Source organism: Lissotriton vulgaris, chromosome 11 (assembly GCF_964263255.1).
Source record: "Lissotriton vulgaris chromosome 11, aLisVul1.2, whole genome shotgun sequence".
NCBI lineage: Eukaryota > Metazoa > Chordata > Amphibia > Caudata > Salamandridae > Lissotriton > Lissotriton vulgaris.
This window is the reverse complement of record NC_141699.1, coordinates 77,177,621-77,204,240: the sequence shown is the minus strand read 5'-3', so window position 1 is coordinate 77,204,240 and position 26,620 is coordinate 77,177,621.

Below are 26,620 nucleotides of genomic sequence, written 5' to 3'. Positions count from 1 at the left end.
GGAGAATGAGGCACTCTTAGTCCCCGGTTAGTTATGCAAAAACAAGAAAAGAGAGGTCAGATCAAACACTTGATCAATCTAAGCGTAAACTATGCAGACCACAGTTCAAGGAGTCAACACAAGATTAGATTATCACATCCGATTTGGGTGATAAAGAAAGCCCTCACACACTGACCTAGTCAGTGTCATGCTTCATCATCGGGCCCCACCGACAGAGGCCGAATGCCTCTGCGGTGTGCTACGACGCCAGGAAGACTGCGGAGCAGGTTTTGTGTGTGGAGGGCGTGCTCTTGTTTACAGTGAAATATTAAAAGTGCCTGGAAAAGGGTATCGAAAAAAATATATTTAATAAATGATCCCTGGGGCACAAAGTAAAGAGTATTACGTGTCTGTATTTACATGCCAAGGTTCAAGGTTGGTAAAATACAGAATATACTCAATTTCTTTCAGTCAACATGTTTCAGCCATAAGGGTGGTATATTACCGTGGCATTCTTCAGGACTATACCCCGGCGGTATGGGCTCTCTAATCACCCACCCTGACCTGGGGACGTGAAAGTGAAAATAAAGAGTGAAAAAAGTGCATAAAAATATTGGAAGAGTAAAATACTCGATTCCAAAAAATACTCCGTAAATTAGGAGTGTCGCTGCACTTTCCTCGGGGTCCGGATTTGAGGCCACAACCAGGTTTATTAGCGGGTCGAGAGCGCTGAGGGCGATGTGCCAGGTTGCTCCGACCCCCTCCCGAGACCCATGGTGCTAGTAGCACCCCTTTTGAAAGTGCAGCGACACTCCTAATTTATGGAGTATTTTTTGGAATCGAGTATTTTACTCTTCCAATATTTTTATGCACTTTTTTCACTCTTTATTTTCACTTTCACGTCCCCAGGTCAGGGTGGGTGATTAGAGAGCCCATACCGCCGGGGTATAGTCCTGAAGAATGCCACGGTATTATACCACCCTTATGGCTGAAACATGTTGACTGAAAGAAATTGAGTATATTCTGTATTTTACCAACCTTGAACCTTGGCATGTAAATACAGACACGTAATACTCTTTACTTTGTGCCCCAGGGATCATTTATTAAATATATTTTTTTCGATACCCTTTTCCAGGCACTTTTAATATTTCACTGTAAACAAGAGCACGCCCTCCACACACAAAACCTGCTCCGTAGTCTTCCTGGCGTCGTAGCACACCGCAGAGGCATTCGGCCTCTGTCGGTGGGGCCCGATGATGAAGCATGACACTGACTAGGTCAGTGTGTGAGGGCTTTCTTTATCACCCAAATCGGATGTGATAATCTAATCTTGTGTTGACTCCTTGAACTGTGGTCTGCATAGTTTACGCTTAGATTGATCAAGTGTTTGATCTGACCTCTCTTTTCTTGTTTTTGCACTACGCACTTAATCCCCCATAACTAGGTGACTTCTTTGTGCAAGTCATCAGACCAACCAGAGTTGTTTTATTACTTTCAAACCCAGCTCCAGTTTAGTCTTCCTCGCTGCCAACGAAGGCGCATTTTTAAAAATAAGTACATACGGAGTGCAGGCAGGAGGTAAATACAGATGGGCATTATAGACAGTAGTACGTGAGCCCTCCGTGTATGACTTAATGTGCGGATATTGAGATATTACGTTATGATTTGGTTAGTTTGCGTACTGAGGGCTCGTCTGTTGCGGCTCGCCTACTTATGACTGACGGCTTTAACAGAACCATCAAGTGGGTCATCTTTCTTTCTCACTAAACCAGAATTTGTTGGCTTTGTAGAAGAGCAGCAACAGTGGTAACACTGATTAGGCAGGTATTGTGCTTTGAGTTTTTCCTCAATTTTGTCCAGGTGCCCCTGTATGTCCTAACAGAATTTCTGCAACATATTATCCAGTTTATTTAAAAAAACAATTACAAGGATTGTAAAGAAAGGCGTCACAAGAGGGTTGGTGGAATCCTTTGGGGGTCTACCCACCTATTACACACTGTGCTAAACCTTCACTGCTTTGGATATGTTGAAACTATTTCCCCGCCTCTAGGGAGCCAACATTCTTCTTGAAAGTTTCGTCATGAGCTTCTATTGACCGTAATAGGCTCAATAATTTCCAACTGAGAGTCAATAACACAAGCATTTTGTGAAGTACATGATCTCTCTCTTGTTAGCGTAGTGTCCCTACTGTCAATGGCAGGAGTCATTTCATCATGCGCTAAGTTTGGTTCTCCCACGACTGCAGTAACTGGCATAGCCGTAGACAAAACCCTGGATTAGCACTCCACCAAGGGCCCGATTCACAAAGATAAACTGAGATGAAAGTCTAACTTTACGAATTTCGGTATTCACAATGGGCATTTACGAGTAGTAAAGTTAGACGTTTGTCTCAGTTAAAATTAAGACCATAACTTACGTTTAACTGAGACAAAAGTCTAACTTTACTACTCGTAAATGCCCTTTCTGAATATCGAAAGTCGTAACGTTAGACTTTCATCTCAGTTTACTTTTGTGAATCAGGTCCAAAGTCCATTCGTTCCTTCACCAGGGGCCGATTATGATGGCGGACGGACCTGAGTCCGTCCGCCACCATAGAGTAGGGGGGAACCTCCGCATGGGCTGCGGAGTTCCCTCCTGTGCAATTAGGATGTGACCGCCACCCTGGCGGTAACATCCTCTATTTTTACCATTGCGGCGGGTGCAGCTTCAAGCTGCACCCACAGCAACGTTAAAAATGCACGCATTGCATTTGTATGTAGAAAGTGGCAGGCACCGCGCGGTGCCTCCCGCTTTCTGCATACAAATGCAGGGGGGTACCATAGGTACCCCCCATGTGCACCCCCCATCCCCCCTTCACCTAGGGGGCCCGCAACGGCCCCCCGCAGTGAAGTTACACATGCTTTTCCACGGCGGAAAAGCCGCCGCGGAAAAGCATGTTTCACAGCCCTTCCTAATCTGGCTGACGGTGTCTGAGAGACACAGTCACCATATTAGAGCTTTTCCGCCGCGGTTGTAAGCCAACCGCGGCGGAAAAGCTGCGGACGGAAACCAGGACCCACCAGCCATCCTAATGTGGAGGTGGGTCTTTGGTGGGTCCGCAGAGGATTTTCCACACCCTCCGGGCCGGCGGTGGCTTCCGCCGGCCCGGAGGATGCGGAAAATCCTCTATCGTAATAGGGTGTTAATTGCCTCCATAACTAAGGTAAGGAAATTAGTTATAGATGGACGATTTTAGCCCCTTGAATAAATACCTCCTTTGCATTACACATTGCCGATGTACACTAATTTTACCTTTTTTTCAGAACATGTGCCCGGGTGCGTCCTGCGCCGTGGTCAAGATCTTTTTTAAGCGTGGCGCCTCCTTCCACGACTCACTTTTAAGGAACTAATTTTTTTCTTTTGGGTTAGAAAATCAGGGAGAGGGCTTATATTTTCTTGCTCGCTCCCTTGTTCACTTCTCCCATCTTGACTGATTGACTTATATCCTTCCACTACTCATTTCCTGTTGCTCTCTCCCAACATTTACAATGTTTCTTTCTTCTTTGCTTTCGTCCGAATGTAATATATTTACAATGCATGCCTTTACAACGCAGTTTTTACATCGTAACATCCTTTACAACGCACTCCATTACATCGCATAACACTACATTGCATTTTTAGAAACTACCTTTACAACGCATTCCATTACATCACATTATACCTTTACAACACATACCATTACAACGCATACCATTACATTGCATTTCAGGTAAGTATTGGATAGTATAGTGGTAAAAATTACTATTCTAACTCCAGAGGGTGCAACAGTAGGGTAAGTGTTGGATAGTGTAGGGTTAAAATTACTATTCTAACTCCAGGGGGTGCAACAGAAGGGTAGGTTTTGGATAGTGTAGGGGTAAAAATTACTATTCTAACTCCAGGGGGTGCAACAGTAGAGAAAGCGTTGGATAGTGTAGGGGTAAAAATTACTATTCTAACTCGGGGGGGGCAACAGTAGGGTAAGTGTTGGATAGTGTAGGTTTAAAAAATACTATTCTAACTCCAGGGGCTGCACCAGTAGGGTAAGTGTTGGATAGTGTACGGGTAAAAATTACTATTCTAACTCCAAGGGGTGCAACAGTAGGGTAGGTTTTGGATAGTGTAGGGGTACTATGTGTTGTAATGGTATGTATTGTAATGGTATGCGTTGTAATGCCTGTGTTGTAGACATGCGATGTAATGTCATGCGATGTAGTGTCATGCGTTGTAATGCCTGCGTCGTAGGGACATGTGATGTAAAGGATGTTGCGATGTAATGACTGCGTGGTAAGTGTAGAGCGATGTAATGGTTGCGTTGTAAAGGATGTTTCCCTTTCTTCCCACATCTATTGCTTCCTTCACCCGCTACTCACCCTACCTGCTCTCTGTTGCTTTGCTTCCCTCCCTCCAGCTTTTTTGTTGCTCCTTCAATCTTCATAGTCATTAAAAAATATACATATTTAAGATGGTCCAGCATCTGCCAGGTCACCACTAAAGAAGAGCTTTGGGACAGGTATTTTTTGTTATTTACCAAGGCAAGTGGCGCCCAATGAATAGAAAAAAATGGCGCCTACACAAACAAATACACAACTGCATGCCTGGTGACGTTTTTATTTTTTAGTGTGCAGCATTGGCAAAAAGGAAATACTAGTGCTGTACATCTCAGCCCAAAGGCGTTGACATAGCCAATAGGTCCCAAAAGCGATATCCATTGTGTTCTGGGGGGCTTGGTTAGTCATTACATTTGCAGCAGCGGTTTCTTCACTTGGGCGGGGGAGCCACAGAAGGAGGAGTCAGAAATAGTCTCGTGTTTGGTCAGTGACCTTGAAACGTTGTCAGGGATGGGTGAGGGACATTCTCATGCCAGGGCAGGTCCCTGAAAGGTCAATAGGGTTAAGATGGGGCCAGTTGCTTGTCTAATCCGTGTCCTTGAAAGGCCAGTAGAGATGGGTCCGTAGTATTCTCATGTCAGGTCAGTGCCTCGAAAGGCCGATAGGGTTGGGGAAGAGTCAGTCGGTTGACAGACCATTGCTATTGCATGACCAGTAGGTATGCGTCAGTGGTATTCTCATCAGTTGATTGCTACTGAAAGGCTGATGGGGAAGAGTCAGTTGCTTGTGAGATCATCATTGACCTTGAAAAAACAGTTGTGATACCAGGTCTTTAAGTGGGCCGGGTCCTACCGGTGCTGAGTTCTTAAAAGCAAGTACTGAGATAGGTCGCTATAGGGCTCTCCATTTCTGTCTTCACCTTCAGGGTGAAAGGGAAATCTCAACTCTGCAGCAGCACCACTGCTCAAAGCCTTTGATGTAACTTTAAAGAGACTCGTTTTAGTTCATTCACAGTCTCATCTTCAGAACTGAAGCATTTTTAATATGTTATACACAACAAACCCATAGTTGTTATTTATCTTATGCAACTAAAAACTATTGACAAAGCCAATAGCCCTGGCTTGTTTTAGGTATAATGTTACTTATAGCATCCTACATCTGAAAGGCTGGACAGAAACAACAAAATACCAGTTGAACGAAACTCTATGCTAAGCACAGATTTTTAGTTTAGGTGTTTTCAATTAAATTTAAAATACTTTATTTCGGCCAATTGACCATAAAAGTGCAGAGGCAATAAAAGCAAACAATACCACTGTTATAGGTGCACATTCACATATCCAAGGAATATCCTTTAGTGTGTATAATGGCCACTAAGATCGATATGACCTCACATCATACACCCACAGTCCTAGAAGTTAGGCCAGATACGGTGCACCAGGCTAAATGTCTATTCTGTGCCTATCTAGGGGAGCCTTACTTATGGGGCTGAATGTGTGGTATGCACATTATTTACTGCCTGATATTTCAAAATGGTGTGTGGGCCATCGTCGAATAAATCCTCTGATATTATAAGACTCATTGCTGCATTTAGAATTGGAAAAGATGGGGATTAATCTATGGGCGGCCCCCTTTGTCAGACGATGCACTTCACAGCCCAAAACCAAGCAGCAATGATTTTAATGCCTCTTTTTCAATACTACTTATGTGTACCTATACCATCTATTCAAATAAAGGAAGCACGGACAACAAGATATTCAATGTTTCCTCAATAAAATAGAATAGGATCCTAATTATAGTTGGATTCAATTAAATTAGACCTTTGACACAGATTTATCTGCAGTACAGTTATATTTTACCAGTGCGGGGTCCAAATGGTCTCCTATCTCCTCTACATATAAAACCTGCCCGTTTGAGATGCCTTACCCCTATTAGAAGAAGCGAAACTAAAATGCATTCTGGCCTGAACCCTCCTGGGAAGGGACGGATGTTTGGCTTGAATAGAAGTGCTAAGATCTCAGAGGGTGCTTGCACGAACCTAGGATCCAGCGAGATAGGATGTTTGTGTAAAGAGGTAGGACTTTCGACCATTAACTTATTTCAAAGCATTCCAGTTGTTCACCTTGATTCTCTGGGTAGAATACATGCACCCTCCCCAAGTACCCTAAACAAACCCCAAAGCATACAGTGGTTAGTCTTAGGTCTAGGTGGTAAGGCCCAGGAGTGGCGTGCGCACACACCACATGGAAAACAGGAATATCAAGACTGCAAATATGATTGGTTGATGGGTGTCGTATTTCAGGAGCCTAAATGCTCCTGCACAAGTCCCCGAATTATTGAACAGCTGTATCAGCCATCTTAGTCTAGCTTTTTTGTATCCAGGGCAGGAGAAAAAAAACATGAAGCTCGGTTTCCTCGGCATTTCAACACACCCAGCACCCTAGAGGAATGGAGCCTGCCCATTTGTTGGAAAATGAGCACAGGGGGAGTGACCTTTGCCTGAATTGAACATACTATTTCCTTGCAGGGGCTGACTGTATTTCATCTAGGAAAGACTCCATGTTGTAATGCTCTTTGATTCTGATGAAGGATACTGTTAGAGAACCTAATGCTAAGATCTCATGCAGGGGAACACATTTTCCTCCCCTGAAGCTCCTGACAAGTTCCTTCCTAAACGTTGCAGGACATGACACTTCTGGGTCACTCCATATGCTCCTTCTTCCCATGCTAGAGTGTGTCCCTGATTATATAAGCCTGGGAAATTCCCCTGCCCCGGGAGGCCCATTACCTCTTTTAACTCAGACCCATATGCAACCAGTTCCGGAGTCTCCCATATACACCTCCAGAAGGTTAGCGTTATGAGTCCTATTTCTTCTGCGATCGGTTTAACTCCGAGACCCAATCATAGAGGAATGAGTGGGGTGCTAGAGGAGAGTCCAAGTAGCTGCCTAATGTAATTATTTTCAATCTTGGTTATGTTTTTCATTGGGCAGTGACACCCAAAGCTCATCTTCATACGTGGTGGCCCCCCTGGCTTACATTTTGTAGATCTCTGCAGTGGGACTGATGAGTTTACAAAAGGAGTTCCTATGAACTTTGGCCAGCCCCCTGTTATCTGTGCTAAATTGAGGCTAATTTTATCTATTTGTGTCCATGTCACATTTTCTGTTATGGTAACCCCTAAATATTCAAACACGGATACCCTCTCAATTGGTTTGCCATTCAGGCAACGATTAGGGCGTGTAGTGTTTACTGGGTTGAAGACCATATATTACTGCAGAAAGCGCCTAAGCTAGCAAGAACCTTTAGAATGCCCATTGGTGATTTGAAGAGCAGAAGGGTGTCGTTAACAAACTTCATTGCCGGTACTTTGTTTTGTGCAGCCTTCGGTGCATCAGTGTCCTTCTCCTTACTCAACGAGTCTCGCAGTGCATTAATGAATGAACAAAACAGTGTGGGGGCTAACACGCATCCTTGTCTAACTCCTCTGTTGACATCAAGAGGGATGGTGAGTTCACCTTGTTTCCCATATCTAATTTGGGTGAAGTTTCCTTCAAGCAGTCTCCTAATCATATGTCAGAGATATATGGGAACTCTAATGTCATTTAGCACAGACCACAACTTGTCCCTGAGAACCAGGTTGAATGCAGTTTTTAAATCAACAAATACTACATAGAGACTACCGCCACCTAGGATCGCAATTTTCCAGGAGCTGGAGCCTGAAGATTTGATCTACAGTAGAGGTCCTAAATCCAGTTTGGAACGGCCTCAGGATATTGTGCTCCTCGATCCACTCCTAAAGGCGTGCCAATAGTACCCGGGCAAAGACTTACTGCATTACATCAATTAAACTGATGGGTCTGTAGTTGGTTGTTAGAAGTGGGGAACCCTTCCTATAGACTGGGAGAAGTTCAGCTCCCACCCACATTTTGGAGATCAGTATTCCTTGGAGCACCACGTTAAATAGTACCCACAAATATGGCCCCGTATTTTATCTAGTCCCAGTGCTTTTTTGCGGGGCTAATTTATTTATGGCTCTTAACAACTCAGTCAGGGTTAACTCTGGAGACTCTCTGGATATACAGAGTTTCCCGCATCCTCAGGTGTGCTAAACAGGGGCTCAAAATGATCTTTCCAGGTTTCCATCACAATATTTGGCTCCTAAACCCATTTACCTGCTCTATAATCTGATTTAACTATGTTACCAAAAGGCCTTAGGATCTTTGTCTGTCAAAGCCCTTCACAGAGAGTCCCATTCATTTTGTTCCCAGGTTTATTTGCTAGAGCAATAGTTTCTCTAAATGAGGTCCATTTGGATTTAATTTGTGGACTATTTTTAAATTTGATAGCATCTAACAATGCTGATTTTGCTTCCCAGCATGTACGATCAAACCAGGAGTGCAGTGGCTTCATTCGGACTCTGGGATGCCCTGCTGGAGAATATATACCTGCTAATTTGGTAGTCCGTTTTTTGTGGATCTCTGCAACCATTCCTAGTGAAATAATTGTGCCTTCTTCTATTATGGTCTTGTTTATTTCCTGTAGAGAAGAACTTACAGCCTCATATAGGGGAGCGATCAAACCATAGGATTGTTGCATTACCGGCCAAATAATTCTTCTGTGGTGAGTGTTTGTCTATAGTCTGGAGGAAAATTTACTGGCAATCCAGCTTGAGTGACCGGTATCTCCAGCTCCAGGGTCAATGCATTGTGGTCACTGTCATGCCAAGGCAGGACAGCAAAGTCAACAACCGTGTACCACATCCTGGTTTCTACCATGATGTAGTCTATTGTGGAAGAATGACCCGCCCTATTGAAAGCATGCTTTCCTGGGAGTCCGATTTCGTACGCCGATTACAAGCCCTAACTGAGTTATTCAAAGTAAAGAATTTAATCTGGAGGGTCAGCAAGAATTCTCGGCTTGGGAATATCCCATAGCGTGTCTTCTTCACAGTCAGCTCCACCATTGGGTTCTTCCCGGGGCTCAAATTGGCAATTTAAACTGCCTCCTATAACCACGAAGGCTCTATCTGTGATAACAGACATGAGAGAGGCCAGTTGGTCTATGGTCAGCGATTCTTTTCCTGACCTTACGGGTCTAGAGTAAATATTGACCAAAGCTTCTGAACTTAGGGGTGAAAGTGAGTAGAACACACTGGATCTCCTTGGAGAAAGACTTCATCCTCTTGGCCTTGCATCCCAAGTGAGTATCTACCCATATACAGGGACCACCAGATGGTCGACCTTTTCCCCTAGTAGTGTCAGCCATTGTGAAATTTGCAAATCCCATCCGCAACACATCCTCCCTAGACCATGTTTCCTGGAACTGGCATATGTCATGTTGGTCTACAAAGTACCCCCAATCAGAAAAGTCCAGTTTATTTTATAGACTATTGTACTACTAGAATAGTGGTAATTTTACTAGGTGTTGGCGCCACAAGGCTGTGACGTCTCCAGAAATAAACACCAACCAACCCTGAATAAAAGGAATAAAAATTATTTTGATTGTGTGCGAAATGTATGGTGGAAACACATGTATATATTTGCAATAGTGTATACAAAACGTGTGCTAAGGAGTATCAAGTTATTTTATAGACTAGCAACATTCCAGGATTGACCCATACCAATATTGGTGCTGAATGTAAATCCGGGTTTGCTGGATGGATAACAATGTTAAAGGGCAATTTCACCCTCTGACACTCACTAGGGCACCTTCCGCCTAGCCCTGGTTGGAGGCTACTATTGATTAGGGTGTTACTTTGAGGACTTAGGCCTTCTACCATTACTGAGTTGTCTTCATGTTCTGACATTATTGAGGTGTAGGCAGGTGGACTAGTTGACAGTCATTACAAGACTGGCTCTTGTCCGTTCAGGCATCCCTATCCCCTCCCTTTTCCCTAACTGCTTCTATGGGTTTTGTCCATAAATGTAAACCTCCATCACACGTCCCATTGATACTCTTTGGGATGCTCAGACATAAGTTGCGTTTTACCCTCTCCATTGGACTCCCTTTAAGAGTTTTTAATTGGTCTGGCTCTTATTGTTCTATTAGTCAACCTACCTCCTCTAAGACCCTAAACCTATTTGTGGTAGGCTGGTTAAATAACAAAGGTCTGGGTGTCTGGTTCAGCGGTCCAACGTGCTGATGGATTTGGTTCAACATGCCCAGTGCAGGGCTGTTAGGTCTCCTCATCAATGGTACTTGGAGTGGTTTATAAAAGTATCCAAGTGGGAGAGACCTTTTCTTTGTGCCCAGATCCTGATTGAGATGATTTGTTTGAACAGTCATTGGATTTCTAAAATTGATGAGAACACAGTCTCCTCGCCTATCTTTGGGTCTGTTTCCTACCCAGCTAACTCTACAGATCCCAAGAATCTCCCCTTCTTTACTCATATGGAAATTGTCTGTGTCTGGCTAACCAAAACCGACATTTGTTTGTTAAATCATGCTGGCCTTCCCTCTGGTTTGTTTTTATCTAGGGTACCCCTGCTAGTGAAATAATGTATGGAGATGAGGAGCGGGGTAGGTTAATGGTGGGAAGACATACCCTATCAACCCTTACAGCTCTGCCAGACTCATACCCTTTCCCCTCCTGTCTACTCTTGGGATCGCACGATAGGATGTGGTTTCTAGATGGAGCTTCATTGGAGTGGACTGGGCCACCTGTCATATCCCCAGTTATTGATGTTGGTTTTGATGGCAATGGGACTATAAATGTGCTAGGGTTAACTGTCTGGATAATGACATCAATTCCCCTTGCTATGATCTCAGGAGGCCTTTTGCAACACCTTGAAATCATATTTTCACAAAGCTCTGACAACTTGTCTAGGCCTGCTACTAAAGGGGTAAGTTCTTCCTTCGCGATGGAATTAATCTGCTCCCATATGTCCACCAACAGGTTGGCTGCCCAAGAGGGATGTTCAGTGGCCACTCGTGTCCTGTCAATGTGGCTAGGGTCTAGATCATCAGGGCAAGAAGTGTTATGAAGAGTACCATCCTTCTGCTTCTTTCGTTTGGCTACCCCTCAAGGCATTTTTTTGGTTAATCGATCTTAAAAACACCTGTTATATCACCCCCCCTTCTGTGGATGCCCTCTGGATACAACCCTAGACTTTGTATGGTCATCGTATGGGGTCTGAGGGGTGTTGGGCTGGGTAGAGGAGGTACCTAGACAGGTGACTGAACCTGTTGAAGAGCATCAGGGGTCTGGGGTTATGGACAGCCACCTTTCTATAAGTTCAATTTCGGTTGCCACTACTCCTGTGGCCCTCTGTATCATTCTATCGATTGATGGTGGTGGCAAAGATGAGGTTAGTGGCTGGATCTATGCCTGCATCTTTCCTTGCCAGGTCCGCTTCTCATAATTGCTTGGTGATATCAGAGTACTCAAAAAGACCCCCTCTAAGATTGTGTAGAGGAGAAGCAGGTGGTATAAAAGAATAACATTTGAAAAAAGGTCAAGACAAAAACAAGTGAAAGAAGGTTGCGCCACTGGCCAGAGTCATCACCCGCCACCGTAGGGGCAGCCATGCAAGGTCCCTGGTAAGCCTTGATGTGTGTTTGCAAATAATGGGACGTGGCCTAGCCCAGCTTCTCCGGCCGCGGATTGACGCAGACGAGCCCGCACTTGGCCCACGCACGTCCCGCACTGCAGGATACTCCCTGGTGCTTTATGGCGTTGGGGAAGAGTTGTGCTACTGGGGAACCGAGTCCCACCCTAGAATCAAGGCAACTACAGTTGTGGGCTAAATTTTCCCTATCAGAGCATCCTTAGTTACATCGACCAGGCCCCTTTGAGAGACCCCCAAGTTTTTTCATCCCACTTAAAGCCCTGGAGATAGTAGTATCGTTATGCCAGGGTTGACCAGGATGACTTCAGTCCCCCTCTTCCACAAGCACAAGCTTCCTAGAATACTGCCCCCTTGAGGCTGCAGCCTGTACACCACTTCCTGCCCACGGATTCAGATTCAACAAACTGAAAAGGCGGCTTGTTGTGTTTGTCCAACACGGCTTCATTAGAGAGGAGGGCTGTCACGCGGCGAATATTCTGAGGGGCTTCATTCCCAAATGTCACAAGATGGAACTGACTTCACAGGTTCTTTGACAAGTGCAATCGAAAAGCAATATAAAGCTGCCAACGAACACCGATATATTACTGAAATAATGCGCTCTCTGCGGCCCGCGGTCCATTAATGAAGGCACCGCCCCCTCCCAGCCACGACGGCTTTGGCTAGGATTCGGCTCTCTTGTATTTATGATTTGTGCTCATGTGGGTTATTTACCATATTTAAGGGAGTTCTCTTGTTCACTTCAGCTATGGGGCTGTCAGGTTGCTGTACATCAAGTACCTAAGTTGTGTATTTTTTAACAGTCTTTACATATTCATGAGTGTGTTTTTTGCATTGAGGGCAACACGTGAATCCGTTATAAGAGTGAGCAGGTAGGACTGAGGCAGCCTAATGAGGACAGGTGGGAAACAGAGGCTTGGGGGAGGCGGGGAGGGCTGGGGGGCTGCCTCCAGACGTCTCATTTCTATGCAGCCCTATTACCAGCTAGAAGTGTCATCACAATGTACAGCATGAAGTGTGCAGAAATAACAAAATATACTTCATGTTTTGTGTTTGTTTATCGAGAAAACCTTTATTACAGAAGTTCTTTATACATACAAAACGCAATGGGCGATTCACATACAGATAGGACCAAGCATTGGTAAAGACAATAGGTCTCATTTTTAGACCTGTTCGGTTTGCCAGTGCTTTATGCACAGGCTGTGTGCCATCTGACCAAAAAATGAAACATTGAAAAGAAAGAACATACACGAAGATGCTGCTGCGTCATTCCCTATGCATGTGCACGCATCACCACACATGCGAGCGCCTAGGGAATGATGCAAGCAGCATTCTATTTAATTAATTCGCATGTCCAAGATGGCAGACACTGTTTGGATCGATAAATAAGAAAAAAATAATATAAAACTTACTTGATGCTGCTTCTGCCGCCTCACACCTCGGATTTCCTCTGCTTCCTGTTCCCAGCGGCCCCTGGGGCAGCATCAAAGACTCCTTGTACAATCCCCGCGCAGCTCTCATGCGACATGAGAGCAGAGCAGGGATTGGCCTGAGCGGACTTGTGTAACGCTCGCTCAGGAACAGGATGTCTCTGCTGTTTCTCCAACCCGGCTGTGTAATGAAGAAACCTAACTGCGCATGTCTGTTTGGCCGGCCTAAGACGGCCAACCAAACAGACATGCGCAGTTAACGGTGCACATCACTCCGCTCCCCTCCCATGGCCCGGTCACGCGCATCCCCAGACACGCTGCCTGCCCAGAAGCTGAACAATTAAACAATATTGTTTGTTTTTCAGCTGCTGGTTGAGCGAGTGGGGTGACGCTCCTCCACCAGTGCGAAGGAGCCCCCGCTTAGAGTGTGTTTGTTGTTATTATTTGAAAGTTATGGTATTAAAGGTGTGCAGAAAGATAAGATATGAAGTGAACTAATAGTATATATACATGCTAGACAGCGAGAGATAGTGGAGTGAGAGTGTGTGTGAGAAAGAGAGAGAGAGAGAGTCGTGTGCAACATATGGGTTACATTAACTTTTTTAAAAGCTAAGAAGCGAAAAAAATGAAAGATGAAAGGCTAACGATATAAAGATATTTGGATTAAAATAAAATACAAGTTAAAGAAACTATAAAGCATTCCAGGAGATGAGTGAAAATTGAAAAAAAAACTTACATTAAATTCCAAAACTTTTTTTATCTATACCATATTGGGCGTCGCTGGGCATTCACAGTTCAGAGGCACAGTTATAGGAAAGCATTGTGCAGGTTTCAATGTATTGTAGAACGGTCGAAATTCAGTCCACTTTGATATCCTCAATGGGAATTACCAGTCCCTACCTAGAGATAAGTCGTGATGCACCAAAATGGCGGCCTGGAGCCCCTTTCAAGGAGCACATTTTGCTTTGCTAACATGATTTTACAGAGTAACACTGTAGGGTTATAGCATGAATAAACTCTGGTTCCAAACGCTTGTAGTCATCATTTTAAGCTCTAATTAATTTTTCAATTGCTGTTTCTTTCCACTCAAGCTGTGGATACGTTTAATCCCTGCTGAGAATCGTTTTGTCACGATTTGGGTTTTATCTGAGAGAGTTTAGTCGTGCCCTGGGAATATATGAGAGGCATGAGTTTGTAAAGACAGGAGAATTCAAGGCCTGTCTTAGCATCTCTGAGCAGTACAGAATGTGTTCCTTTTGGTCTCCACAGATCATTGAAACCAGGTTGACCATATACTATGGCCAGTGTTAAACCTCTGCTACTTGACCTCCACAGAGACTTGTGACGTGGGAATGAAATGTAGTGGCCAAGCAGAAGTTACCAGATGTTACACTGAGGGAATTGAACCACATTCAGGGGCCTATTCCGATGTCGGACGGACATAAGTCCGTCCGACATCGGGCAGGAGCTGTTACCGACCGACCTGCTGTCGTCCGTTACAGCCCTGGTAGTACGAAGCGACCGAACAGGGTTCGGTTGCATTTGTATACCTTACAATGCAAGCATGCTTTCCGACCGGAAAGCATACTTGCATTGCCTCTACAACTCATTTACAGGAAGTGGCTCTGTCTAGTGCCTCTCTACTACCACACTGAGGGGCCGATTCCGATTTCGTCCGGAAGGGCTGCGAACCATGTTCGGAGCCCTTCCGACCGAATAGGTCAGTCCCGGCTGGATTCCTTCCCGACCGAGCCATTATGATGAGCTCGGTCGGGAAGGAATCCGACTCGGATTTCCGAATATCGGATAACAGGCTCGGAGAGCCTGTCCGCAGTCCAGAAATTCTCCAGTACTTCAACAGTCGCCTCTGTGCAACCGAGGGAGTACGATGGCAGCCTTTCACTGCTTTTTCGTGCCGGTTTGTCCTGCACGAAAAGGCAGTCATAAGCTGTCTCTGGGGGCCCCCAGAAGGGCCCCCATGGGTGTGAGGCCGCTGGATGGTGGCCTGGAGGCACCTATGGTGCCCCACCGTTGATCCTTGCACCCGGTGGCAGGCATCAATGGTGCTTGCTACAGTACCTTGAGATCAGCACTGGGTAGTTGGTAATGGTTTATAAAAGCAATGCATACATAAATGAATAAAGTAATCATTGCAAGTACAGTTAAAGGAAAAAAAATATTACGGATGGGTAATCTAGGCTTTTTGGAAGGCAGGAGCACTAACTTCTCTGTCAAGGACCGCTGGGTGGCACTGCAGCTCTGAGCCCTAAAATAGATCGCTGCAAACTCTCATATCCCCTGCCACTCATGCCTCTCTGTCAGCCTGGACAGTGAAAGGGCCGGGTCCATAATTTATGGACCTGTTCTAGAATCACAATCCGATGGTTCTTTGTAGCAGCATGTAAGCGTAGAGGGGAGAAAGTCGTTATCAATGCCAATCAATTCAAGAGGAATGACTCTGGACACATAGTAACCACAGACAGCTACGTAAGGTTAGTTAATTTATTACAAAGCCAAAAATGAGCAACATAAAGACACCTCAAAACAAGACTGTAAAAATACATCCGAATCAGCATAAAGCCAAACCTGCAAATAAAGCTGAGACGGTGCAACATGCACAAAACAATCAACTCAAGAAGTAGGATCCGGAGGATCAGAAAGCATGAGTCCATATTTCCCTGCATTGAGGGTTGATGAAAATAAAGCATTAATCTATCCCTACACTAGCGCTAAAATGACATACATACTTAAGCATTCGCAGGAAAAGGAATAAAATTGTGTCAGCATACGTAGTCTTCCTAAGAAGTCTTTCCACCATCGATGGTTCGATAGCATAAAGCTATAGAGATAGAGTTCATTCTAAAATGCCCTCTCTCCGAAGGCAGAGAAGAAGTGGGCACTTTCCCTACTCTCACATTGTATTATTACTGGTATTTTTCCCAAGATTCCTTGTGTCATGACCTGACAGAAAGACGACGGACAAGGCGACAGGACAGTAGGGACAGCAGACACTAGGACCCTGTGGGTCGTGAGGGAGGTGACCAGGTCACCGGACACCACATCCGGTCAGGGGACAGGAAGAGGACAGATTCGACCAGGGCGACCAAGAAGAAGGACGTGCACGTGACTAGCTGTATACAATATCCAAATAAAGAATCGTGATTGCACCTACCTGTGTCCGTGAGCGTTTGTGCTGCGCAGTGCCAACCTCGTAGACACGACAACTGGCGACGAAGGGTGTGAAGGGAACCGACGTGCATCTTGGCGCCATCGACATTGGAAGAACCAGGTGCCCACCCTGGATGTGCCCAAAAGAAGAAGAGTGAAGAAGAAGAGCAAAAAGAAGCGACATCGGAGCCCACCCGACCGCCTCTGACGAACAATCCGGCAAAACTGGGGTAAGCGCGAAGGAACGCGCAAAATCTCAAAATAGGCGCGAGCTCTCGCGAGAGTCTCGGCGGACATTTTGAGATCAGGCGGCTAGGCCAATCAGAGGCGAGAACGGGGAAGCGGCCATTTTGGGGCCAGGCAAGCGAGATTTCGAACGCGAAATCTCGCGAGAAGAGCGGCGGCCATTTTAGGAAAAAGGACAAAAGCGAAAAAGGCATAGAAATAAGGAGAGTGGCCATCAAGGAGTCAGGCAATAAGGAAAAAGGAGCAGAAAACAATAAAGGAAAGAGAAGAAAAGCATAGAAAGGCTAAAAAAAAAACGAAAAGAAAAGAACAGAAACAGAAGACAAAGAAGAAATAAACAAAGAAAGAGAAAAGGAGATAATAAAAGAGACACATAAGAAAAAAGGAAAGTAGAAAGATTACAGAGCACCCTCAGCTGGAACCCCAGTTTCTGGCCCTCCTGTATGGGCGCCCCCCCATCTAAATCATCCTCGGTAAAGAGCCTTGGCATTTTTATCAGCGAGGATCTCTCCTTGAAAAGACAAGTCGGAGCTGTCGTCTCCTCCAGTTTCTTTCAGCTGAAGAAAATAAAAAAAATCGCTCGCTTCTTTTCCCAAGCTGCCCTCTCTCAGATCGTCATCTCCCTGGTTTTGTCCAGATTGGACTTTTCCAACAGTCTGTACCTCGGGCTCCAAACTGGAGAGCTAAAACGCCTCCAGCTGGTCCAAAACCAGGCAGCCAGACTTCTCTTGAACATCCCTAGAAGGCAATCGGTCAGATCAGGCTTGAAACAGCTGCATTGGCTCCCGGTGGAGCAACGCGTGGCCTTTAAAGCTGGGTGTATTCTCTTCAAGTCTTTACACGACATTGGCCCCACTTTCATCAGAGACCTTTTTAAAAAATACACCCCTTCCCGCAACCTCCGGTCTGCTCATAAAGCCCTTCTGACTGTTCCCTCATACAAGAAGAAGCGTCTCGGAGGCAGCTGCTTCGACCATCTTGCAGCTGCCTTCTGGAATTCTCTTCCTCTTCATCTGAAACTAAGTGACAACATCCTCAGCTTCAGACATTCTCTGAAGACCTGGCTCTTCTCCCAGGCATATCACTAAGCGGCCTTTTCTCCATCAACCGCCGGCTACGCCTGTTTCTTCCTATAGCGCCATGAAGCCTCTGGGCGTACGAGCGCTCAACAAATATCACATAACATTAACATTAACATTAACATTACAATAAAACAAAACAAAAGGAGAAGAAAACAAAGGAAAAAGCAAGAGAACAAAAGAAGAAGAAGAAAAGGAGGAAATAAAAGAGGAACGAACAGATAAACAAAGAAGGAAAAATGGCAGATCCAAAGCCTAACGCACAATACAGGAGACCACTACCGTTTAACCTATCGGAGCCACAAATAGGAATAAGGTGGGAAAAGTGGATCAGACGGTTCGAAAGATATGTAGACGACACAGATGTAGTAGCTGGAAAGAAACTGGGACTACTATTGAATTTGGCAGGGGACGACGTAGAAGAACTTCTGGTGACACTGCCGACTGATGAAACAAAAACATATGACCAACTAAAGAAATGTCTAACAGCCAAATTCGACCCGCAACGAAACATTGATTTCGAACGGTATACTTTTACCATCGCATGTCAACAAGTCGGCGAAACACTAGACGACTTTGCGACACGGCTGAGGAAATTGGTGACACATTGTGAATTTGATAAATTTGATAACGAGCAAGCAATCAGGCTACGGATCATAGAAGGCTGTTGTGACACAGGATTCAGAGCAAGGATACTTAAGGAACCAACGTCATTGGAGAACATCCTGTCACTAGCGAGAGCAGAGGCGAGAGCAGAGGAACATGCCAAGGAAATGGAAAGAGGGAAGAGCGTTGAAACAGAAAACGCACATTTTACGACAAGCAGATATCGCACAGACCAACGAAGAAATGACTGGAGGGAACAAAAAGAGAGGAGACGACCTGAAAGGACATGCTACAAGTGCGGAATGGAATTTCCACACAGGGGTCAATGCCCCGCCTTTGGCCAGACGTGCAAAAGATGTGGTGGAAGAAATCACTACGCCAGTATGTGCCAAAGTGCCCCATCAAGAGACGACAATGTGAGAACAGGAAGACCACAGGAATCGACGACAAGACATGTCAGGTATGTTGACAACGAAAGGAGGAGTTCATCACGAGGGTCAGGTGAAGAAGAGGAAACAGAGAAAGTAGAAAGACTATATCACATGTCGGAGGTGCACACTGAGCAGAGCAAGGAAGAAGAAACAGGAGAAACAACACAGCCAGCAGACAGAAGCACCCGAGGAAAGACAGACCATGCAAAGATAAGAGTAGGTGTGTATGAAACAGACTTTGTACTGGACAGTGGTGCAACTTGCAATGTCATGTGTGCATCGGAGTATGAGAAAATGGAAGTCAAGCCGACCCTGAGAGCGTCCAAGGTAAAGATCTTTACTTGGGGGGCAAGGAAAGAAGTAACCAACTTGGGGAAGTTCACAGAGGAACTGAGATACAATGACAAGATGAACACGGAGGACATTCATGTTCTACAAGGTGATGTACCAGGGCCATGCCTGATGAGCAGCAGCACAGCCCAAACGATGGGCCTTATAACAATGACATATAAAAAAGACAACAGCTCTGTTGAGAACAAGCAAAGAGAAGACTCAGGGAACAAAGAAAGAGGAAGAGAACAAAAAAGAACAATGGAGAGAACACATACCACAGAAGGCGGCTGTAGAAAGAGAGGAGCAAGAAACAAAACGGAGATAAAAGAACAACGATCAAAGCGACGAGAGGCCGGCAAAGAGAGAGCAGAAGAAGGACAATGGGAGGACAGAAAGAAGAGCAAGAGGAGAGAACAACGACAAAGAGAAAGAGCGACTGGCAAAATGAGAAAGGACGGAGAACAACTGAAGAGCAGAAAGAAAGATGGCGGCAGAAAACGACGACCAAGAAAGGGATGGAAAGGGACAAAGAGACTACGTAGAAAGAAGTAGGAAATACAGACTGGGGAGAAGACTTGACGAGACTGACAATCTCTCTCTCTCTCTCTCTCTCTCTCTCTCTCTCTCTCTCTCTCTCTCTCTCTCTCTCTCTCTCTCTCTCTCTCTCTCTCTCTCTCTCTCTCTCTCACTGCAACGACGAGCAATAATGTAAAGGGTGGTGACACGGAGTGATTAGTAGAACTGGGACACGAACTGTTGTTTGCAACAAGGGGGGAGATGTCATGACCTGACAGAAAGACGACGGACAAGGCGACAGGACAGTAGGGACAGCAGACACTAGGACCCTGTGGGTCGTGAGGGAGGTGACCAGGTCACCGGACACCACATCCGGTCAGGGGACAGGAAGAGGACAGATTCGACCAGGGCGACCAAGAAGAAGGACGTGCACGTGACTAGCTGTATACAATATCCAAATAAAGAATCGTGATTGCACCTACCTGTGTCCGTGAGCGTTTGTGCTGCGCAGTGCCAACCTCGTAGACACGACACCTTGCAGGTCACACTATCCGCTCTGAACACGATCTCTATGGTAATTTTCTACGGAATAGCGGTGTTCCCGAACTACAACGTGTTGACCTTGATTCCCAGGCTTTCTCTGGTGTGAAAACACAACAATTTCCCATATCGGCTTGAGCTAACGATGTATGTACATCTCTCCTTGCCTGACTAATTTAAAAAAAAACATTATTCTATCTAAAAAGAGCGCTTCTTCTAGCTGCAACACAAAACGTGAGAAAGAACAAAATCCACAGCATACATGAAATTCAAACTGTTAATTCTAAAATGCAAATGAGAGCTTCCAAGGAAATTGCATTTCAGGCCTTCAAGATTCAGCTAGCATAAGGAGAATGGTATGAACTTTACGAAATTGCATAGGAAATAAGGCACGTTCAGTTAACATTCCTACCTACACGTAAAATGACACATTAATAAACACATTTAATAAATGAATGATTGTCAGTTGCACAATACAAGTTCACGTTAATGGTTTCTGCTAGTTACATTTACTTTTCTAAGTTAATTCTACATGTTACCATTCAATGGCCTATACACATCACGTTTCACGTTATAACGTTTCAAGATCCTAACACTTCATGTTGACACAACACAGGATTATATGCGGGTGAGCTCTACATTTGTGATTATAATGCATCCCTACAATTAAAAAGCGGTTTCCACTACATCACTTTCTTGCACTCTTTAGCATCGGTATTGATGACAGTGCAAGCTATGTAGACTGGCTAATAACCCTGCATCTTTCTGGAAATTCCATTATGACTGGCCAAGTATTACAGGCCCTCTCTTGTCAGACACACTGACTTATATGAGACAGTGGCCTGCCATGGGAAAAGGGGGTGTGGCCTTTCCCCTCTCGGATGCTCCCTACACTATCTCTGGATAGTGGACCTTCACTAACGATAAGGAGGGGTTTGGGAAACGGAGATCATTGGCTAAGTAGCTGGGAGTGGAGTATTAAGACACAGCAACATGAGGATGTGCTGTGTTTGTGTCAGTGTGTTTTTTCTTTTCGCATGAGTGTGTATGCGTGACTGCTAATGTGTGTATGACTGTAAATTTGTTTATTTATATGTATGCGTAATTGTGTGTCAACTGGCCACTCCCTGGAGTTTGGTGGCCAACCCTCCCCATAAAGCTCTCCTGGGATAATGTGGTTAGACTGTGGTGTGGTGTGGCTCACTGGTTAGAGGCGGCAGACCCGGAAGAAGAGAACGGCCCGGGACCAGGGTTCAATTCCCGACGCGGCAGGGTTGTGGACAAGGGTCAACGGACTCGATATTTCTTGCCTCGGTGCCTACTCTAACCAGGGATCACACTCGGCAACTCTGGGCATTAAGCTTGCCTCATCTCTACAACGGCCCCCCACAGACGCCGGGGATGCCTGGTTTCACCTTGGAGATACCCAGAAGGGACCATCTCACAGGGAAAGCCAGGACGGGTTCCCCAGCGGTCTTCAGCGCCAGGACACCCCGAGATGGGGTAACAGTGCGCTTTACAAGTATCAACATTACATTGTTTTTATTACTTGGAATTAGCTTGCTGTTATATTTGGTATGGTGCAAAAAGACCATTAGCATACAGTAGCCATTTAGGGATTTTGGTGACTATCCTGATATGCAGTAGACATCCCTGACATGTTATTGCTTCCACTAGCATATGAGCCGTCATGGCATGTGATTGTGATACACAAACATCTAAGGCAGATTCTGTCTGGCAAAAGGGAGATAATTAGAGTCCAGCAGCAGGGTAACAATTTATTTTCATGAGTGAGCGACTTTGTGCAGAGCCGTGCAGTGGAGGTTAGTGCATTATGGAAGTGGTGGGGCCCAACAGCACGATCCAGCACTGTGCCTCGGCCTTCCCAATTCCTGGGGCAGACATTTACATCACACAAAAGCAGACATGCATACATACACACACAGTTTCAAACACGCACACAAATATACATTCATGCATATATATATATATATATATATATATATGCGATCCCCAGCACACAGACAAACAAACACACTTTAATAAAAATAAAAAAAACTTAAGACCCATGCTTTCAGACACTCCTATCGCACTGCAGCAGCCGGAGGCAGATCTACAAACTTCCACCCAATCGGAAGCTGGAATAGGGTTGAAGGAACAGAGATAGACATTTTCAATATTCCAGATTCTGATTGGGTAAGAGGGTGTATGATTGACAAGCCCTAAAGATCCACTATCTGGCATGCAGCACTGTCTGACGCTAGTGCAGCATCCCAGATGTGTTCTGTGTATGTGTTAGGCTGGGCTGTAACAACACCCACCTGACACATGCCCAAAACAGGCAGTGGAGCCCTCTTCTGCTGACAACCTGACATTACAGCATTTACATGCAAACAGACATTCTGGAAGATCGTTTGTTTTCACATAAAAGCTGTAATATGCCAGCAGTAGAGGCAGAAGGTTGATCACCCGCCATCAGCCTATGGGTGTGGCTGCAGAGGCTGCCCACTCCCATTAAAGAGGCATTGCAGCCATCTTTTCTCACCATGATGCTTTTGTTTTCAGTCCCTAAGACTTGGGATGTTAGCTGAGCTCAGCGGCCATTGACGGCTTCAGCATTAATTTTCTGAATCAGCGGGGCAGACCACCAAGTGAATGGGGATGGGTCAGGGACGTAACACAGGCCCCCGCAGCCCCTGCGGTGTGGGGGGGCCCCAAGCTCCAGGAGGCCCCCTCGGCACTGCCCTCTGGCCGGAGAGCTCCTGATTGAGCTCGGAGGGGGCCCCTCCAAGTTCCGTGCAGGGAGGCCCCCTCAGTTTTCGTTACGCCAGTGGGATGGGTGGGAGACGAAGTGCGGCTTTTACTGCTCCTCGCCGTGCAGCGCTCGTCAATTTGCATAACCTACACTACATGCTGTATGGGGTAGTATTCAGGGCATGTTCCCTCAAATCCTCTGTAGACATCCTGAATACATAATAGCTATACCATCACAGATCAATATCCTGACTCCCGCACTGCCCACATTTGCACATAAGCAATAACCCGATTTTCCTTGAGCACGTTAAACTACGCTGTTGTTGAATGAAACGCGACTGCATGACATGAGAAGTTTACATATATGCAAAAAATCTTTCATCCTGTACCGAAAGCTTTCATTTAACTGTCCAACCAATAATTTAGTGAAAACAGACATTCAGCTCTTAAGGGCAAAAAAAGCTATTCGATGTTTTTGCATTTTGGAGTGGCACAATTCGCCTCTAGAAAACGGTCTGATGCAATAGTGGGCCGTGGTGGGAGTGCTGCCGGGTGCTGATGTGATACAAAAGGGGGTGGTGATGGACGGAGCATCTGAACCAATCAAACACTCACACCCAGTCAACAGATCTGGGTTTAATCCATTACCGTTCTTTAGCCCACTCTGCCACCCCAGTTCAGACATGGCCATATGCAAATCAGTCTGACCCTGTGCCTCATGGGAACAGTCCAGCCTGAATGGTTCTGACGTGGGGCGGGGGAGGGGGAGGTGGTAGTAAACTGTGGAATATGGCTGCACAAAGGTATGCACAGGGCTCGAGTTGGGGTACCACGCGGGTGGACGGCGTCCCCCCACTTATTTAACCGGGGGGATACCGTTCCCCCTGCCAAACAGCTGGACTTAACTCTTTGGCCTCTCTGGGACGAGGAGCTCGGCACCTTTCATGACGTCTCTTCCTGTCGCGACGTCACTTCCGGTGACAGCGTCCCCCCACTTCTTTTTTCTGGACTTGTGCCCTGGGAAAGTACACAGACGAATGAATAAAATGAATTTCGTTGCACGCGCTGCATTACATCTGGCGATGCAGCGCGCGCAACGAAATGAGTTTTATTTATTTGTTTGTGTACTTACCTCTGTGTGGCTGTATTCCGCAGTTTACTATCCCCCACCAACCCCGTCCCCCGCTCCACGTCAGCGCCCTGCAGCACTCCCACCATGGGCCGCTACTGGTCTGAAGTTCGCACTCTTCGAAATAACGACTTGGAGGGCCATATTGCTGCAGTGGTTTTTACTAAACATAGAAGTGAAGAGTCCAACTGAAGAGTCTCGCACAGGAGAGGGGTAGTTTGGGGGTAAGCTGCACAAGTGGGAGAGAGCTAGAAAACACATACTCACATGACGTAATTCAATCAAAGGAATGGTTGAGAAGGTATGATCAAGGAGAGGGGCGAACACAAGAAGAGGAAGGCAAGCTATTGAATAAGAAGAAAATAAGAGTGACAATAAATTGAACCAATGAGAAGTAATGGGCGGGCTCTGAGCCCACTGTAAGTTTTCGGTATGGCCCACAATGACTACAGATGACTGAAAGCTGTCAGTAGGTGAGACCTAAAAATAGTTTTTTATGCAACACTTATGTTAGTTTTATGCCCTGTAATTAGCAGGTGTTAATATTCTCAATTCAATAGTACTTAATTCACCAATAGAAAGATAGAAAGCTGAGTTGGTTTCCCTGTATTCAAGCCTATGACCTGTAGACAACCCAATTTGTCAGCAGCAAAAACTGGGCTTGCTGCACTGTCCTGCGCATGATGATCTGAGTGGACACTCTCCAAACATTTCAGTTGTGCTGCCCTAACTCCAACTCCTATCTCTCCGTCTTACAGCGCCAAGACGCCTCGGCATAAGAGCGCTCTAAAAATAATTCAGCCAGTCAGTCAGTCAGTAGTAACAGTGATGCTACTATTTACACGCTTCCTGGCAGAGGCGTTCACGTATTTATGTTCTTTAATATATTTACATTTGAGTGGTTAAGTTGGTGGTGGGAGAATGGAGATCAGGGTTGGATCTTTTATGATCAAGGAAGTGGGGTCTAAGATTTAATTTGGGCTCCTTGTGGGAGGGTTGTATCTAATAGAAGTAGTGAGGGCAGTCTATAGTAGAGATCCATATTGTTCGATGGGCACATGGGGCTTCTGCTCAACAAGGAGGTGCAGATTGGTTGAACACAGGGAGCGGGCAGGGGTGCGACATGATTCCAGCTGGGAGTGATGGATTGGAGAAGAGCCGTGGTGCTCTACTTAAGAGAACACCATGTGCTCCTTAATTATGGATGGCATTTAGGGTTCACCAGGGGTCGCAGCTGGTATACCCTTTGCAACCCCTAGCACTCTCTTTGAGACCCCTGACCTCAGAGGTGACTGATTCAGTGCCAGGAACACAGGGGCAACTGGGGCTCCACTCTCTAAATTTTCTGTCAATTTCTTAGTACACTAATAGAGAATAAATAAAATATTGTGTAATAAAAATGGAGTAAGATAAGCTGGAATATCCCCTTCCATGGCATCTTAGGAAAGTAAAAAATACTTTTAAATGCTTGTTGTGTGCATGCTTGCGGGTTAGAGCGGGTTTATGTTTGAGAGTGTATATTTGTGTGTATGTGTAAGTATGTGTGTGTGAGTGAAAGTGGAGGTGGAAGGGCTTGTGAAGTCAGTTCTGCTACCCCTGGCATTTTGGTGAATTGACGTCAGTGTCCTTATTGCTTGCTTTATTTAATATTGAGTTTATCAATGTTTCATCGATTATAATGGATATGTTGATAAGAGAGCAGACTAGTGCTCTGGGTTTTATAGTCATTGTGTATTATTGACGATTCCTACCGCTGGTGGCTCATATACCAGAACTGTGCCCTTTAAAGGTGCCAGCTACTACCAGGTCTACATAGATGCTGGTAATGTAGGTAAGATGTGTATTTTGATCCCTTGTAACTTTGAAGTAACATCTAAAGGGTAACACATATTGAACAGAACTTCTGGAGGGTGCCAAGTTACTCTCTTGAAGACAGGCAGCACCTATCTGTGGGAATGGAGCTCGGATGCCCCTAATCCACTTTGGCTGGAAAGGATGAATTATTAACCCATGAATAAAATACACTCAATTCAGAAAGGAAATCAAAGTGCACAGAACAGAGTGTTCGCTCATCTTACTGACACTTAAATTAAGCGAGACAGGGTGTGTCCTGGAGCCACAAATGCAAGGGATGAACACGCTCTTCAGTATCGTAATGCAAGATGATGGGTCCCCTGCAAAATGTGGTTAGAGCAGGCGCGGCCCGTGCAGGTAAGAGTGGTGGGGCTTCGTTGGTCAGGGATTCGACAGACGATCACGAGGGAAAAATAAATAAATAATAATTGTTCCCTTCTCATCATCTGTCAAAATCCCCTCCCTCCCACCTGACCCCACCGTCCTACCACTCTTATCTGCACGGGCTGCGGCTGCGTTAGAGGCCCTGAGTCTTCTATATATCACAAATATTCATTGGCCTTGGGCTGAATGGGACCCCTTGACAGCTGAGGATCCCCTGGAGGGTTGGGGGCGGGCCTCCTGAGCATAAGGGACTGCTG